The sequence below is a fragment of the Bombus affinis genome, chromosome 11, assembly GCF_024516045.1.
Source record: "Bombus affinis isolate iyBomAffi1 chromosome 11, iyBomAffi1.2, whole genome shotgun sequence".
In the NCBI taxonomy this organism is placed as follows: Eukaryota; Metazoa; Arthropoda; class Insecta; order Hymenoptera; family Apidae; genus Bombus; species Bombus affinis.
In genome coordinates, this window is record NC_066354.1 from 10,011,564 (window position 1) to 10,026,997 (window position 15,434).

The window sequence follows — 15,434 nt, forward strand, 5'->3', positions numbered from 1 at the left end:
CTGCTTCCAAGTAATAGAATCGAAGTAATACGTCAGATAATTTGAAGAAGCTCCTAAAGCCGCTATAAATCGAGCCGAAGGAGCGCATGGGCTGCGTGATCGTCTCGTCCAAAAGAATTTCGTTGATTAATCGTTCTTTTCCTAATATAATATCGCAATTGTTCCTGGTACAATCTTTTCTGTTCTCGAGGGTTCTTGTCCGACTACCACAAAAATCGCTCGTCGCTCCGCGAGCTCCGGCACGGTCAGCAAACACCGAGAGAATAAATACGCGGCCCCGGCCCAGTGCTTCTCTTTCTTCCAAGATAATAACTTTTTTAATTAAAGGAAGCACAGCGACGGCAACGGAAAAAACAGCGTCACTGTGGAAAAGAGAGAAATAAAACGGCAACGCAGTGTGTCGCGTGACGTAAGGCACCTAGCACGCCGCCGTTGCACTTTGCATTATCTTATTCTCGAGAGGGTGAGGCAGTTTACAAAGCAACGGGTGCGCGAAGCGGCGGAGCCGAAGAGACGATTTAACGCCCTGAACGACTTTCTCACCCCAGACTTAGACAGAGGATGGAGTGGGGGGAGGGGGTGAGAAACGAAGCACGAGGCGCTAGGGAGAACTAAGAACCTTGAGCGTTCCAGAGCAGAGAGAAAGACACACCGTTGGAAGAATAGCTCGGTTGAAGAGGGACAGAGGACGAGTCTTGTAGACATAGGGCTAGGGTGCTTAGTTTGCCCGGTGTGAAAAGCGGAGAAAAGCGCAAGAGAGCTTTTTTTCCAGCGGGCTCTGAAGTAAGTGGCTACATCGTACATAGCACGTAAGTCCACAGGTGTCCGCGGACAATGACTCGCGTCCCTGTTGTACGTCTGCACATGCACATGGTCCCGTGGATAGAGACCGCTGTGATCGGCTAACGTGTGTGCGTGTCACAGATTCGCGGCCCCGAGTGCCTGTGCGTTGCACGTCCGTATATACGCGGATCCTGCGAAGGGGTTGGACTACCGGCAGAAGTCTCTTAATTTCCGTGCTTCGGGACAAAGGGGAAAAAACGAGCGCTCGAGAAAAGAGTCGAAGGTAGAAAAGGACCGTTCGACGTCTCCCTTTCTTCTTCTATCATTTTTCCCAGCCCTCTTGCTGCTTTCTACCGGTGCGCGCTTCCTCGCGCGTCCCCGTCTTCGTTCCTCTCCTGCTGCGCTCCTACGTGCCGCTTCTTCGTCATTCTCCTTCTCTCTTTTCTTTTTCCCTTAACTCTCTGCTCTTCGATGGTAAATAGTAAGAGAGAGGGAGACAACCAAGACGACCACACGGCGAGGGTGCGCTGCGACTCGATACCGTGTACATATATATATATATACATACGCAAACATTCGCGTACCAGACAAGATCCTTTGAGTCTATCTCGTAACAGGTTTGCTCGGTACGTCAACCGGTGAAGCAGCCGTGGAATCGCCATGACTTCAATTCCGCGATTGTTCGTTCCGCCAATCCCTCAGAAGTTAACTGAAGTGGCACAGAAGTTTTACCGCGTCATACGTGTCATTATATCTTCGGTTTATCCTGCGATTGTGCGTTCCGCGAAACAAGCCCAGCTCCGTTCCCCGGCAAATTTCTTTTCATACGAGGCACGCATGCGTTTCGTCGGTAATCTCGTTCGCGACTTCCGTTTGTTACTCTGCTTTATATGCGACGAAACCGCTGCATCGTTGATTTTTCGAAAGACTCGCGAAACATGGGCGTATTGAAAATTTCATGCGCTGGCGTTACTAGCACGGAATCAGGGACTAGATTTCTCTTCCGCTTGCCGTGCCGGTTCGTTGATCTTCGGCCGCTATCGAGTCTCCTTCCGTTTCATTGTCCTTTGTTGCGATTCTTATACGGCCTGTTCCTTTCTTTCAGAATTCACGGTGGAGACCACCCTTCGTTGTTAATATTTATTGGTGCTTATTTGAGAGCAGACAAAGGAGAGATTTATTGGAATAGAATGTAAAGAATAAGCTTAAAACGTAGTGTAGGTGCACTATCGATTGTGGCTACTCGAGATTATCTCTTTCATTGTTTCTACTTGAATTATGAATAATATCGTGAGAACTATTTGTCTGTGTTTATTCTTGTGTAGGATTGTTTTGCTCCGATACTGCATTTATTTCTTGAGATTTACTAAGATGTACATGGGTATAATTAAGAATGTAATAGCTACTGCAAGTATCGGAGCTGAATCGCGGAATAATGCAACGTGTCTATTCATCCAGACAAAACTAATATTTCTCTTTCTTAATCAAAAGTTAAATGTGTATATACGAATGTTACGAAACAATCGTATCAACTGGTGGTTGACGATTTTAGTCAAAGTCTCCTTTAAATCGTTCTTAATAAATCAATAACAAAAGCTCGAAAATAGTATCGGAAAAGCAATAAATCTTCCGATTCGATTCTAACGTAGTTAGCACTTAAGAAACACGGTCCGATACTTCGGCTAATAGCTGCTATGATATTAACAACTATTCGATAATAAATAAACAATCGTTACAATCGTACAATCGTTTTATCGACAACACTCGTCTCAAAGGAAACCTTATTTTCGAAACTAAACGATACAACTACTTTATCAAAATTATCCTCTCGTCGAGCTTCGTTATCAATCATTATGTAATTATCAAAAAATTATCAGATCGCAACGTGTCTTATGCGTCACCAACAGCAAAAGTATAAAACTAAACGACACATATAATGTGTCCTCTTATCTCCGAACAATTCGATCACCATAACCAACAAACTGAAATCTATCCGACGAAGACATCGATCTCCGAGTTCTCGACTTAAATCCATTATCCTCGCGTTATTGTCTCCGCGATGAAGCAATTTCGACATCTGCCGAATGGCAGCTGAGAAAGAACAGCATCATCTCAAATTACTCTGGGCGCTTCTTCGACGTTGCGGTTCCCTTAGATTCCTCGTGCGGCCCGCGTATAATGTCCGCCTGTCGCTAATCCTAAAAATCTTGAAAAAGGTTCATCATCTGCTCGTGTAGTAGGTGGCTGTTTGTCTGTCTGTACGTCTGTATACGACGACTGCATAATGCCGATCGTCTCGTGTTTACGGCGTTTTGTGGGCAAACAGAATCGACGATCTCCTCCACTTTTCTTACTGCTTATTTTTGCCCTCCACCCCCGTTACCGTACTAAACGAAACGAGGGCCTCCCTCTAGCTTCGCGGCTGGCACACCTTTTGTCGGTGTTCGCCCGAGCGATGCGCCGTTGCTCTGCATATTTTGAATATATCTGAAAGGATCCCGTGCTCCTTTTCGACGCAACACAGAGCTCGTCGCTGTTCTCGTCACGCGATCGAGCCAGACCTAGCCCCGACGTGATCGAGTGCATCCCACTGTTGGGCGTCCTCCTGGCCGGAAGGATGCGTCCGGATGCATTCTGGGATATTGACGTAACAGTACGACACGGAGCTTGTTAAATATTTATCCTTGCGTCGGGTTTGGTGGATACAATAGACGTATTCTCCAATAAGAGGATGAAAAAGAACAGTTCCTGGGCTGGAAGTCACGCGCCGTTTAGAGGCTGTGTTTCGCGAGTACTTTAGGCAGATGAAGAACGATAGGATCCGGAAGCGGCAGCTGAGAGGCTAGCCCGCGATCAATCCTGTTAATCGACTGGAGATGCCGTGTACGCGGGCGTAGATTCTTTTGACAGATTCGAGGAAATAGGGTGAGATAGAGTCGATTGTGCAGCCAGCCCCTTTGTCGGGATAATTCTTTGTCAATCAACGAGACAATCGAGGTGGACGAAGATTTTGGTATCGGACGAAGCGAGGAAATATAAACCCGATGGAACAAAAGAGTTTTAAAGTTGTTTGGGTAGTGGCAAGTGATATTCTTTTTTTGTGCTTTAGCTTATCGGATTAAGAGGATTTTTATTAGTTATGTTCAGCCTTGGATAGTTGTTCGAGGATATAGATAGGAAAATTAGAAATTGCTTAGGTAATATGGTTTTCCTATTAAGGCATTCAGTTTTCTTTGCTATCGTATATATTGGATCGTGTAATTTATAATAGAATTTTTTTCATTAAAATCTTTCGTGGAGTAATTGGTTCCTAATTGCCATTGTACTACTAACAATTTCTCTAGTATTATCAACAATGATAATATATAGAATATTTTATACTATTTTGTAATATTCTTATTGACATTAAATACAATACACGCAAGTTGGTAAAAAATACGATAATATTAAATTTAGATAATTCAGTAGAATTACAAAAAATGTTTCATACTATAACGATAATGAACGGAATGTTATTAAATATCTTTAACTAATTATACTTTGATCTACATATATTTACAAATTTTGGACCATTTGGTAATACGTAAACACTTCATATATAACAATCCAAGCTGTTGTATAATCGTATCAGCCCTTAATTAAAAATTTAGCAAATGGATAAAAAACAGGATCAACAGAGATACTGTAATTTTTTATTAGCAACCTAAGATGTGCGAACAATCATCCGTATGAAGAACACGCGTGGTGTAGTTAACGAGACACCATCCAAGGGTTTTATCTTCGTCTCCATGTAATTTCCTCGTAACGCCAATTTTCCTGAAGACTAGTAACCCTTCACACCACGCTCGAGCGCCCTCTGGGAAAACAAAGGTGTCACTTCTTCAAAGAGCTCTTCGCTGCTCTGACTCTCTTACTGTCTCTCTTCAGGGATTCGCCGTGTCGCGTCTTTCCGTCTGGAAAGATCTCGGCTATCATTCTTTCCTTTTCACGCTTTGCCAATCGTCGTTCTATCTATGTCACTCTATAGATTTTATCCCAAGCATCTCAAGATTCTTGCACAGCAGAGGCCCCCAACTAAACTTTCAGCCCCTTCTTCATCGGTGCCAAGAAAGCACTTTATCTCTTGAGGGGTTGCTTCAACAGGTTACAAGACATCGGTCGTTTGGTTTTTCTTAAGGCGAGCTTACCCCCAAGAAATGCTCATCCTCTTGATCTCACTCGGCTTTCTTAGCCTACGGGAAATGTCTGCTAATTACTACACCCTCCCTCGGTGATTTTCTCGGCTTGTTAACCATTACCATGGACAATAAAGCAATAAACTTGCCGTAGAAAGCAACCTGTCAAGTAGACAGTCTTTTAAACTTTAAAGTTTCTTTAAGTTTCTTTAAGATTTTATCGACTCGAGAGACGATCACATTTTAAGAAACTTTTAAAGACTTTTATAGAAACATATTGATGTTCAATCTCATGTCTGGATTTATATTTTGTTTATTCTGTTGTAACAGCGAATTTAGTAGATAAAAAGTCATTTTTATGTTTTGACTGGCATTGTTCATCTATATTTGTTGAAAAGTACTTTATGCTCATGTTTTGCCTTTCTTACAAATTATAAAAGATCTCAATAAACCTTTACTCTCTCAGTTAAGTAAATGTCATTCGATCAATACAATGTCAATCAGATACAATTAAATATAATAAACTGAAAGTATAATTAAAATACAATATTAAATTTAATAAAAATATCACAGTACAAATAATAACTAGCAAAAGATATAGAAAATATCCTCTTGATACACCTTTTTAATAAGTCATTACCTTTGTTACCTTTCTATTCCATTACCTAAATAAATAAACTCTCGATTACCTTAAATACCATATTACCGCATTATCTCACCACGCACAGTAAACAAGCCTCCATAATCTCAACGCTTCACAGCCGCAAAACGCCAACCAACCACGTAGTTCAATGAGGAGGTACTTTATCCCATTCGAAGAGGGTAATTCCAACAGGTTACAAGACGCTGAGTGCGGTTGAATCGTCTTCACGGTAACCACCCCTAAGGAAACACCGTCCCTTTACATCTTGGTCGTTTCCTGAACCCTAAGGAAGCCCATTCTACCCCGAATTCAGCCAGTTTTCTTAGCCCCTTCACGGACGAGGAACTTCCCTACGAAGATTTTCCGGGCTAGAGGGTACGGATAAGGAATCTGTTGATGAAAAGGGACAACCAGCTAGGGGATGAAAGTAAGAAAAGAAAGGAAAAGCGTTTTCTTACGACGATACTCTCCTCCTCCTATTGCTCGAGTCCTCCTACCCCCGGGCCGCCCTCGAGGGAACAAGATATCAACTTGTTGCTGTTGGGATTGAGCGTGGGCCAAGGATCTAGAGGGTCGAGGTTTTTATTTTATTATTTAGAGACGGCACGCGAAACCGACGAGCCCCATTCCACGTCATGTTTCTCCTTCTTTCTCGTCCCTGGATTAGGAGCGCTTTGTTCCGTGTTAATACGGAGAAACTTTGGTGGAAAGTTACTTCCTCCTTTCTTTTTTCTCACGTTTTTTTCTTCTTTTCGTTTTCTTCGTCCGTTTTTTTTTCTTTTTGTTCTTTTAGAGATTAGAATGGAAGGTGGAAGTGATGAAAGTTTTAAAGGCTAGGGGTTCTTTAGAAATTATTATTTCTTCTAGGGCTGTGAAATGTCAAAATAGGAATTGCGTGGAGAACAAGTGAAAAATAGATATTAGACGCAATGTATATTGGATGTCGTGATGAAGGAATGTTATTATTAGTCTTGTTATCGCCTGGATACTCCTGTTTCCTTCCACAGTACGCAAAATGATTGCAACGAAGGTTTACAAATACAATGAATGGTTCTTTTTCGATAGAAGCGATAGAGTATACATTTTTTTTTAAATTATGCATTAGCAAATATCATTTCAAGATTTTAGGTAAAGAGCTACAGAATTGTACAAATGTCTGGGAAAATTATATTTTCATATATATCTAACTAATATGTAGATAACTACTAATAATATATTTTTGGTTTCAATTTAAACAAATGCAAGGCCACGCTATATTTATAACTAAAAAGAATGCAGTTGCTTTTTTAGGCCAAAAAAATGATCATACTGTAATAAAAAGAAACATTAGATAAATAAAAATGTGAAACAAGTGGCTTGGTATAACCAACAAATTGTTTTATTAGATATCCAGATAATCCAATTGAACTGTACAAACATTTCGTGACAAGCAGCTGCTTTTACTAAACTTCCTGCGAAAGATTCCCAGAACATGCGTCCATTCGGAAAACACTTGTTGAACATCGAACTAAGATTGCCTGAGCTAAGAAGCCACTTGTTGCTTCATCCTTCCTGTAAGGAATTCGCTGTCCCGTTTCAGGATACTTAGCGTAACAGCTGGATATATTCTGTCTTACTTTTACCTTGATCTACTCTTTTCCGTGATTCAGGTTGATCGAGTGAGAATCACTCGATTCTTTTAACTTTTATTATTTTATGGACTCTCGTAAAAATTTTATTTTGAGGAAAAGTACAGCGAAATATAAATGGTAAATTTTTTCGAAAAATTAATCGTAAGATATAGATAGTAAATTTTGCAATTATTCTGCAAAAGATGAATTGTAGAATATTGTTTAAAAGTGTAACATTTGAAGATGCCTTTTTATTAGTTACGGCGAATGAAAACTAACATAAGGTGAGATTATTAGGAATCTTGTTACAGCACATAAGTAGTAGAATAATCTATAATGATAGGCGGAGCATAATTATAGCTTTGTGAAGAACGGTAGCGATCCCCCGATTCTTCGATTGAAATAATCCATTAACGGTGCAACGATTAGATGAAAGGGGCGTCTCCTGAGGCAGGGGCCACGTGTTTCTAGCATAGTTCCAGACACATGTACAACTTGCACGCACGACACCAGCTTAATCAATCGAACGACGTATCGAGCGCTGACTTCGAACTGATATGAACGTGTAACACATCGAAACAAATCTTTCCGATTGCTTTGCTACTTTGCAAAAGATATTCATGCTAAATTTAATAAATCCGCCGAGAATACATCTACTTTACTGTAAAATATAAATACGTCAGCTGTTATTTCAGTATCAAACAGTAAGCAAAATGTTAATTGCCACATCTTTGTTTTATTCCTAGACGTCCCTTCGTCTGAGAGACTGATATCAGATAATCCTAATGAATATATCTAAATAAATTCGTAAATGAGTTTTAGAAGCTAAAAACTATTGTAAATTAAAATCCTTAAAATCGAACAAAATGTTTGAAGTATGTCTCGTAGCTCGTCGTTAAGTGTGCTGCCTGTGGGTGTGTACTTGTTCGTTGGTTATGATTATATAACTAGTAATATTCATTTCATGGTTTTCGGAGAATTAGTGAAAAGCAATTTCTTGAGATCGATAATCGAATGAAGATTGAGAAGGGAAGATTGAGAACAATAAAACGACGCCAAATATATCCAATCAATCTTTACGACAAACCAACGAATCCTAATGGAAACTCGATAAGTCGGATTGACAATTGGAAAAAAAATAAATGTACCAAACGCTAGTAGAATATTATCGTGTAAATTATAGGGGCTGAATTGCAGATCATTCAACTACGTTCATTCATCCCGACATTTACGTAAATACCGTTTTGCGTTGCACGAAAACAGCTCTGTCTCATAGAAGGGCACGGATTAACGAACTTACGTTCTATCGACTTAGCACGCTGAATTGACGGAACTTAAAAAGAAAAAAAAATACAAGCTCACCCTGAAACTTGCGAGTGTGATTAGATTCTGCCACGTGCCCATTGTGCCAGCCATCGACGTAACGCCCCTTCCTATACGCGCGTGTGCGTTTCAGTGCGTTCAGGCACGTTCATGCGTGTCAGTGCCATAACGTGAATCGCAAGACACAGCACTGTAATCTAGCATCGCGTCATTCGTATCGAGAGACTGGACTTTACGGGAATTTATTGTTGCCCGGAATTATTGGATCCACGAGCGCCCTTCTCTCGTGCGAGCTTCGCTCCAGAATTTCGGAATATTATTCGTTTTCACAACAGGTTACGACGTAGTTGCTTTGGAAGAACGATAACACAAAAATATAACAAGCAACAAAATAATAGCTTTCATATTTCATTGTTCTTCTCGATGTTCTGATATCACGAATAATATATTTCTTAACAATACTGTTTAAACCATTTTTGCCATAATCGAACAGAAGTAAACAATAGTTGTTTCATACCGTCGTACAAAACTCGATCACATTTCGTGATGCTATGTGAATTTTCCAGGACAGTGTTATATCGCCCATAAAACAGAAATTCCACCTATAAGTCCTTTGGAAAACAATGTTAAATGTAAATCACGTACATATTTACGAAAGTGTAACTCGAGCATAGTAAACACGAGACAAATTACCAACGAGGGAGCATTCGTGACGAGCAGTTCAAACGCGGTAGCGCCATTTGCGGTTGCACAGTATTTAGAAACGTTTCCCCTGATGCGATCCGCCGGTCTCCCAAAACGCAAGCCCGATGGGAAAAAAGAAATCACAATACCGCAGAAAAAGCGCGGAACGATCGTAATTCCCGCAGCTAATTCCACATCCAATAGCGGGTGTCGTAACGAGGTTTTGCGGAAGGGAGTCTCCTAATCGTCTAATCGTCATGGAACACGGCATGGAGCACCCTTCGATCGTTCTTGACGCGGTTTTCGTCGTTTCGAGGGGGAACTGAAACTTCTGATCGGTGCGATCGCGAAGAAAGATAAGAGGTACGGTCAATAGAGAAGGAACGACAGAGAGATTTCAATCTTGACAACGATCAAGGTTTCCCATCGAGACGACGCTATTTGATTTTCAACCCCATCGTCCCTTTGACGATCGGTCCGTGTGCCTGCACGAGGGCAAGAGCGTTCACGTCGAAGGACGATCGACTTTGGACGCTGGTTTTATCGAGTTACGCAACGCGCCACGAAAGGCAGTAGACCAAGTTCTTTGTCTAACGGGCCATCTGTCACCCTGAAGAGAAGAGAGGCGACGTCGTCTCTCGCCAGGAGGATGGTGTGGGGACAACGATGTGGGCGTTACGACAAACGCGTTACGACGACCTACTTGTGTTTGTAAATGCTTCGCTCATCACCTCTCTATCGTCTGAGCAGGCGGCGTACGATTGTATTTCCCACGAGCGCGCCACTACCAAACAGATAGTATCGTGATAAAAGAGAGATAGCGCGAGACAAGTAGAGAAGCGGACCTCTGCAAGGATACGTATGTGTATCGGGTATTGATTTTCCACGTACGGAGTTACGCCAACGGGGTAAGCCGAGACGCGACAAAGTTTATTAATCCTGGGGGCAGCAGACGCGTCTGCGTAGCCCCGGCCACAGCGAAACGCGCGTTCCACGAGGATACGAAACTTTTCACGTCGATCGTTGCGCTTGTATCCTCTGCCGCTTAGTTCCTCTGCCCACTTTGTATGAAAATTCGGACATTTTTCTTTCTTTTTTTGTAACTCGTATTATCCGTGTATTAGTAAAATTCTATACTTGAAAGAATTTCGAATAATTGTAACGATCAGCTCTACAACGATTAATACGATAATCCAACGATCAGCTGAGGAGGAAGCTCTTTATGAGCTTAAGTGTACTTTAATCAAATCTTTGAACGATTGCAATGAATTTGAACATATTCTATATATATTGAAAATATTCTTTCTATAAAAGGAATTCATAACGAAAATCTATAACACATAGTAAAGTACCATATGTTTCTTCGCTTATTTCCTATTTTAGAATCTAAATCGATAGAAAATCTAAGTTAATCGTTTGGCATAGGTGTATAGGAGTTAGAAACTCAAGTCAAAGCAGATGGTTCGCACGAGAAATTCATTCATATTACACTCTGTGTTAGGTATACATCCTATACTATAGTACAAGAGCTATTGTTAAACTACATACATTTCATTGCTTTAATACCAGTTTATCCTTTTAATTCTTTTATAGTTTTACAATTGCAAAACTACCCAGAGTTACACGTGCATACGATAAAACAAAGGTTAATATTTATTAAATATATTATAAACATATTAAACCTCATAGCAATAGCAATATATTACTAGTTCAAATCATTTTAGAAGATTAATTAATATTAATTATATTAATAATACTAAATATATAGGTGAAATAACATTAATTGATAAAAGTATAACACTCGCGTCAAAGCAATCAAATTGTAAGGTAGGAAAACACATATGTATCATTTTATGTGTGAATCATTTTAACCACTATGCCTGTTCTATCATTGAAAAGTTCGCGGTCCATCTCATCCAAACTTATTCCAATACATGACAGTAACATAATTATAGTCTTTGTTTCAAAAATTTACTCGTACCCAATCATTCTAAATTCTTGTGTATCGCAATGAGAAGCGTCGTTAATTCGGTTAGATGGAAGTTTCGCGTAGACTGCCGGGTACGACATAAATTGGTCAGCCGAAAGGCGCGGTAACGGAGGAAAGGAACGCGGCAGAATGAACGGGGAACATCTAATACATCATAAACTTGGAAACAAAGAGGAGAGAGGATGTCGTGGCAGCGCCGGAGAATCCGCCGGGCGCGGTATCCTCGGAACAAAACTTTGCCTATTTGTTAAGTCTTGCCCGCTGAAACTGTCTCAGATACTGGCGTCGAACTATGCCTCACACCTATGACCTCCTTAGTTTCGTCCTTCTTCCTTCCTTACCCTCGCCACCAAAGCGTTGTACCGATGCATCCTTCGCCGAGACCGCTGAATAGGGGCACAGAAAGACGCATTCTGATTCGTGGAATTTCGCTGTTTCACGAGAAATTGATGATACACTAGAACTCAGTTTTCCTCTCGCGATGAAAGTAAAGGAGGCTGAAACACGTACATAAATTTTTGGTAAAGTTTCGGCTTTAAATATCATGAATCGGTCGAGTACGAAGTTGACAAGACGTTGCAAATGGATAAGAAGATTTATATTTACTCTGTGAATTATTATTATATATTATATGTATAATTACTATATAATAAAATAGAGAAACTTGGGACAGTATTCATTAAAAGGACCGAAAAGAATGTAGAGTCAATGTATGGAGCTTAGCATTTATTTCACATAAATAGACGCTATTTCGTTTATATTATGTTGTAGTCAAATTTTAAGGAGTTAAATTACTTATTAAAAAGAGCGAGACAAACAATATACACGTGTAGTATGAAATCTGAAACATTCCTTCATCGTAAGATGTAATCTTGTATTTATGGATAATTTAAATATATCGCTTGGTGATGTATTAAATGTGAATAAAAGATCGAAGTGTGAAAAGATTAATTAAACGAAAAGAAATACCGTATCGCGAGAGAAGATCATTATTATTACGATATCAAAGAAAATATTCACTCATAGTAAGGCTTGAAACTTTATATCCGCTTTCGCTAGAAATATACTTTCCTTTTATTTGAATACGATATTCACATATGTAAATTTTATATCGACAGATGTATATCTTCGTATTTTCCTGTTTTACTCCATATTGTTTGCATAGATATGTAAGTATATACATTTCCCATGCATCATTGTAATTCAGCTACTATTATTTACAATGGATGAATAAATTATAACCGATAAGTATTCATATAAGATGCATATAGATGTATTATTTTATACTGAAGATACCTATCGATCTTAGAATCGATATATTTCACCTTTCTTGTTGAGTACTATAATTGTATGCATTTTATATATTTTAGCATCTTTAAGTATCTCATGAAAGCATAGTAAACCATAATCTAGCTACTACAATTCTCCTAAATTTGCAACTTTTCGAAACCTGTTTCTGTAGTCTACATATATATACTTGCAATCGCTTTTTTGCCGAAGCTGCAATTTAATCGTCAAATAACAGCAACTCGAAGACACGAACAATGGGTACGTCGCCACCTGCAATGCAATGTAAATTAGCAGGAAGGCTAGCGTAACTATTTCGAACCGGTAATACCTATCGGAAACTAAATTCGTGCCGGAACGAGAATTCGAAATTAAAAAGTTTGCGCGGACGAGGCTGGTCATCTGCATCTAAATTTTCTCCGGCGCAAGTTTCGGCTGGCACACGGCTGTTTCAAAAGGATTTTAGCGTGTCCAGAGGGACAACTCGAAAACTAAAAAATAAAAAAAAAAAGGAAGGAAAAATACGAGAGGAGAGGAAAAAACAGAAAAAAAGGCTGATAAAATTTTTTTGTTAGCCGTGCCGTGATGTATGCGTGATCAGAATTCGCGAAGTTTCGCGCATCTGGTTCGAGGCGAAAGTTCGAGTGCGACACCCGCACATGACATCGCTGTGTCGGAGTGTGTATCGAGGGATGGGATAGCGAGCTTCGGGGGGAGGGTGGTTTCATTGTGACGACAATATCGCCTTGGGCGGCATTGGCGAGGCAGAGATGCAAATTTCGTGGAGGACGGCTCTGTTCTCTGCGTTTTCATCTACGGACAACGAATTTGGTAATACTGCAAGGGATTCTAACGGCACTCGCTCCTTCAGGATCTGCTTACCGAAACAATTAATTTTACTTAAGACGGAATACCTTTGATCGTTATATGAATTTAACGTGTGAAATCCTTTCTAGAAATAATTTCAATAATTTTAGAAATAATTTGAAAATAAGGAAACGAAAATTAATATTACTAGAAACGGTTTTCCTTAAACCTTTATTACTAAGAAGCTTTTATTTTACGCAGATGTACATTCGCAATTTTCTTTTGTTGCAGGGGACAGCATCTTTCAAACCGCCACAGCAACGTTTATCGTAAGTACCAATATCCTTCATCGTTATCCATCAATACTCTTCAACTCCTTCTCTAAATCACCCTCAAGCTAACCTCGACGATGTTACGCAACGCGATAGATGTCTATACGTATAAGAACTTAAGCTTAACCCATCGAAGCTCTCGAAGAAAACGAAGAATCGTTTATCTCGCGTCTGTAGAGACGCGATTCCTCGGCTTTCTACGCCATTGCGTGCATACACTCGTGTAGGGAGCAGCGGGTTGGCAGAGGGAAGGGGTTGACAATGCAGCTGCGACGGGGTGGCAGATTCGTAGTCGTCGTACTAGTCTCCTCGTCGTCGTCGTCGTCGTCGTCGTCGTCATCGTCGTCGTCGTCGTCGTGCAATGTCAGTGGCGATATGACGGTGACGGAGACAGAGTAGGAGGAAGGAAGGGTGGTTAGACGTGCGGGAGAAGGTAGGTAAACGGGTGCTCGAAGAAGGGAGGAGAAGGAGAAGGGCGGAACTGATAAACGGAGGTGGAGACGCTCTAAGGTACATAATCATGCTTGCTGATTCCTTCGCTAATAAAAGTCTCACTGTCTGCCCAACCCCAGCAGTTCCGTGCCTCACCCTCTTTTGCCCTCGTCATACTCTCGTTTCTCTCGTTCCGTGGCGTTCGCAGCACACGGAGATCTACCTTTTCCGCGGCCTCTGGCTGACTCTGGTTTTCTTCTGTTTTGCTCGCGCGCTCGCAAGTCGCGGCACACATGCGTCACGTAGACAAAAGTGCATGTGTGCCTACGAGCGCGGTAACCGGGTCCGCGAAATGCACCCTTGCACGTAGCCAAGTCCCGCGACAGAGATCGGGGTGAACTCAGGCTGTGTAAGAAGACAAAAGTAGCAGGGTACGGGAAGGGGCAACGAGAATTGCACGAGATACGGGTCAGAAATGCTTGCCGTAGCAGCATCTGAAGTTGCAATTTTTTTCATCTCCCGATATCCACTCGAAGATTACGCATACGTGTATTCGTACAGTCGTTTCGTCTCGCGTCTCGATTTCCTACTCTCTTCTGTGGACTTGCCTCGTTTCTGCATTCGTTGGGGTTCGTCGATATCGTCCGGGACTTGCGACGATGAACACTCAGTATGTATATCGATTAGGGAGCGACCGACGATCCCTTCGAGATCCGCATCAAGAACGATTCGCAAATTAATTTGGCTTTGTCGGTGAGCCTGCCGCGATACGCTGATCTTCAAGGTAAACAGCCCATGTACGTCGCTCTTCGTTCTCTTTCTGCGGTTCTATAAAATGTTAATCGGTATTCAGTGGAAGGATGCAAGATGCATGGACCATTGCATTAATATTTTATTTGAAAGCACGAGATCTTATAGATTATAGATGCATCGTTCTTTCGTTCGTTTACTCACAGAGTAAGACTTTCGATAAAAATCCCATCGTCGTAGTTTTACCTCTCACAGTTTCATGAAAATATTCTCATCCTTGTTGGTAGTTCACGTGGCATTTGTATCACGATTTAAGAAAATAATTTCAATGTAATAAATTCCCGTTTCCCAAGTAAACAGAGAAGATGAAACATATCGATCTAAATGCAGTTCGGTAAAAACTATCCATCACCTAAACACACCCCTTCAATCAAAACCTTAAAAAAAGGGCTCCTGCGAGTCCATTAAACCCGATACAAACCAAACAGCGAGATGTCCGTGGAGAAACACGATCCAAATCAACGGAACAGAAGAACGTGTACACGTATTAAAAAAGTGAAGAGAGAGCCGGACCATTGAATGGTGCGGTTACCCTCGAGGTTGTTAAGGTGAGCCAAG

At 40.9% G+C, this 15,434-nt stretch overlaps 1 long non-coding RNA gene across 2 annotated transcripts in view; it reads left to right on the forward strand.

The window, feature by feature from the left end:
- The window catches only part of LOC126921685 (uncharacterized), a 115,739-nt gene that overhangs the window by 34,466 nt on the left and 65,839 nt on the right, over positions 1 to 15,434 (forward strand). For both annotated transcript variants that reach the window (XR_007712507.1, XR_007712506.1), the window contains exon 3: positions 13,594 to 13,631. This is a non-coding gene — a long non-coding RNA (uncharacterized LOC126921685). The remainder of the gene's footprint in view (positions 1 to 13,593; positions 13,632 to 15,434) is intronic.